This window comes from Eulemur rufifrons, chromosome 6 (genome assembly GCF_041146395.1).
Source record: "Eulemur rufifrons isolate Redbay chromosome 6, OSU_ERuf_1, whole genome shotgun sequence".
Lineage (NCBI taxonomy): Eukaryota > Metazoa > Chordata > Mammalia > Primates > Lemuridae > Eulemur > Eulemur rufifrons.
Window position 1 is genome coordinate 86,485,699 of NC_090988.1, and position 3,691 is coordinate 86,489,389.

Here is a 3,691-nt window from a genome sequence, read left to right on the forward strand (position 1 = left end):
TCTCCATCAGAAACCAAAGACTTTAGTACTCAGTAGCCAGAGTGTCCGCATTTGTGTCAGTTCTCCAAGACCCAATTCCCACAGGGCAATACAAAGAGGGCTATATTACAGGACAGTAACAATGAGCATATGGAACCTAAATCTTTTATAATGGGCAGTAAAACTGCTTGGCCCATACTCTGGACACTATCTTTATCTTCCAAGGCTGTAAGCCAATCTGCCCTTTGCTCCAGAGAAAGACACTATATTTATCTTACAAGGCTGATTACAGTACAAGCATCCTTGAAAGTATAATCTAGGACAAAGGCAGTCAATGCCTTGCTCATGAAATCTTCAGAAATTCAAGGAGGCCTATGGAGAATTGTCTCCTAACATGACTTTTTCAATATGGGAAGACATACTGCACTGTAGTAGCAATATCATAAGATTAATTATTAGTCCTATGATATTGCTATTGCAGTGTTAGGTAAAGATCTATAAAGTTTTTAAATTTAATATAGTACTTTGCTTATTCTAACTACAAACCTCCTCAAGCTAAAATCATAAAATGAGAAGAATGAAACTTTACTACAAGCCAGGGCAGTAAGATACTAATGTTGTTAAAAAAAAAAAAAAAAAAAAAAAAAGCTAACTTGTAGCAAAATAATAAAACAGCTTTGCACCTAAAGTACAATGTTTCTTAAAACATTAAATGCCATTTTAAAATTTTATCAGGAAAGAAAAAAACAACTACATAAGACCAGAATATTTAAAGGTATTCTAACTCATAAATACACTACACTATAAACAAGGTGCCATGGCATAAAACAAAATGAACTATGGATATGCTCTAGAATTAACTTCAGTACACATTATGATGCATACTAGCTGCTGGCATCTTTAAACAACTCAAAATGTATGTTTTACTTCTTTATGTTAATATGAAAAAATTCAAAATACCATACAATGATTTGTAAAGGCCTACATTGAAATTCCAAGAAAGTTAACCTGAATTTTGACACAAGGATAATGATAATGGATAGTTATATAAAACTATTCAGTCTGTAAAACACTTTTTACATGCAAAATATTAAAATGCTAATTCCTGAACAACTTAGAGGCAAAAAATTATTCAGACATATACTATGTCCTTGTCTGAGTACTAAGAGCTTCTTTATACACAGCGAGTGCTCATTAAAATCTGATTATTGTAGTGTCCAAGCACTCAACAGGAATTTTTGGCAATGGGGAAAGCACAAGTTTTGAAATTCACCTTTGCCAGCCCTGCCACTTTATAACTATACGACCCTGTGCAAATCACAACTTCTATAAGCTTCAGTTTCCTCACCTGCAAAATGAGGAGAACAATATTTAAATTATACATCTAGAACTATGTCTGACATGTAGTGCTTGTCAATATGAGTTCTTTTAAGTTCTGAAATATTTCTACTTCATATTTAATAATCCTAAAAAGTAGGTGAAACAATACAAACCAGAACTATAGTCTATTACATGCCAGTAATCTTACCCTATAAGTACGGGTTATTCAAACAAAAGAACCACCAAGCCCTTTAGCTGGGGTCTCTGTTTATCCTAGTCCTCCTTTTCCTATTGCAAATGTAGTCAGCCACAGATTCAAGGGCATGTGAATAGCACATCTAAGGCACAGTTATTATGGGTCATCTGATAATCACATTTGTGTGTGTGTGTGTGTGTGTGTATATATATACTTTTATTATTCACCCATTAACTCCACAAGATGCCAATCATGAGCTAGTTTTCAGCAATTACATTCCCTTCATCGCTGGTGCATGAAGATGTGATTAACTGGAAAACAGGGAGACCAGAGACACAGCCAAAGGTGACGTCACACAGCCTCCACCACTGTAATACAATTATCAAGTTCGCTGGTGGTTTGGTAAAGGTGGGTCAGCTCTGCTCTCTTTGCCAGGGATTCTCACGTTTGTGAAAATTGGACCAATTTGTGGGGTTCCATTTCCTGGTTGGAATTCTCAGTGGCTTTATCCAGAATCTCACTGGCGACTGGTTATTGTAGCACCAGCCCCGCCTTCTCTGCCCCTGTGCTGGGGCATTTCCAATTGCAAAGGTAACACTGCAGGTTGAGGTCCCCAGTGCCAAACTTGAGCTTCTCCAGGAAGGTTTTGATCTCTATGAGATCCAGTGCATTGAACACGTCAAACCCTTTCATTTTGGCGAGAACAAGGGCATCGCTCATGAGGTCTAGAAGAGGGGTCTGGGTGTGCACGTTGTAGAAGGAATAAGCAGCTTTTAGACTCTTGTAGGTTGGATGGTTCGTGATGGGGGAGGGAAGCGTATAAAAGCTCAGGAAATATGTCACCTCTCCATTTGCATTCTCCACCACCAAAGTGTCGATCATATTCTCCTGGAGGTAGAACCAGTGCTCCACCTCCTCCTGGTTCATGACTGGCATGAGGTGAAACTGCTTCAAGTACCTGATGAGGAGATAGTGCATGACTGGAATGTCCTTTTGTTCCACTGGTCGCAGCCCAGCTGTCTTGGGAGTCTCTGGCAGTCAGTAAAGCTTCATGGTAAGCTGCATGGTCTTATTTCTGCTCAGGTGGGAGAACTTCACTTCAGTCAACTTCCATGGGTTTAGGGACTGGTGCCAGTCCCTGCCGGTGCCTACAGGCTTTGGTAGTACCACACCGGCAATGTAAACAGCCTGGAAAATGCCCTCAGGTGAACCCGCCTGGTTATCTCTCGGAGCAGGACTAAAGCCACCCTCTTGGAGGGCAGCTTCTTGTGCACACACAGGAAGTTAATCTCCACCATCTTCTTCTGTGTCATAGACATGGATGTTTGCTCGGATGGCGGTGATAAATGCAACCAGTTACCGACTCGAGACAACTCGAACCCCACAGTGCCAAGGGGGTAGCCAGCGGGTGGCCGGAGAGCCCACATAAGAAATTCTAGGGAATAATGAAATCGGAACACGTCATTATCTTCCACATAGTTCTCATTCAGGAGGGGGTACAGTTCTTTCAGCACGCCACGGTCCCCCAGGTCCAGGGCATCCCAGGTGAAGCCCTGGCAGATGTCGTCTTTGTCAGGCTCCACGGGACCGTGGGTGTTTACCGCTTCGCCCACTGTGGGGACAGCCTGTGTATCCGAGAACTGGTAGCTTCGCCTGGTAGCCTCCTCCGTGGTTTTGGCAGGTCCCTGACCCGCTGAGAACGGCTCAATGGCCGTCTATGTTTCCCGGATCCTCTCTGCTGGCAAGTTGTTCATCTTCACAGGCTGATCCTGGGTTGAATCTGCCTCGCTGCCTTTTTACTTTTTTCTTTTTGTTTCTTTTTCTTCTTTTTGGCTCCAGTGTCATTGGCTGGACTCAAACCACCCCGGTTGTAGCTGTTGTCCTCCGCGTTCTCGCAGTCGCCGCAGTGCTCGTGGCCGTTTCCGGTCCCTTCCCTCACCGACCGCATCGGAAGTGTCGTGGCCTCTCGGCGGCCTCCCTCTCGTCCGCCATCTTGAGTTGCTGGTGATAATCACATTTGGTTTCACCTAGTCTTGACCTCTTGTGGCTTCTGCTATCACTTACAGGATGGCCCAGTCAACCTTCTAAACTCAACATTATGTGATCAGTGAAATTATTTTAGTCATAGTCATGTTCTAAGCTAAGCTTAGGGTGAAAAGTTAAAACAAAGCTTTATTGTATGGTCCCACTAATATG

At 42.6% G+C, this 3,691-nt stretch overlaps 1 pseudogene; it reads right to left on the minus strand.

Annotated features, from left to right (window-relative positions):
• Positions 1-1,927: 1,927 nt before the first annotated feature.
• Positions 1,928-3,487, minus strand: LOC138384353 (glycylpeptide N-tetradecanoyltransferase 1 pseudogene; annotated as a pseudogene).
• Between the last annotated feature and the right edge of the window lie 204 nt (positions 3,488-3,691).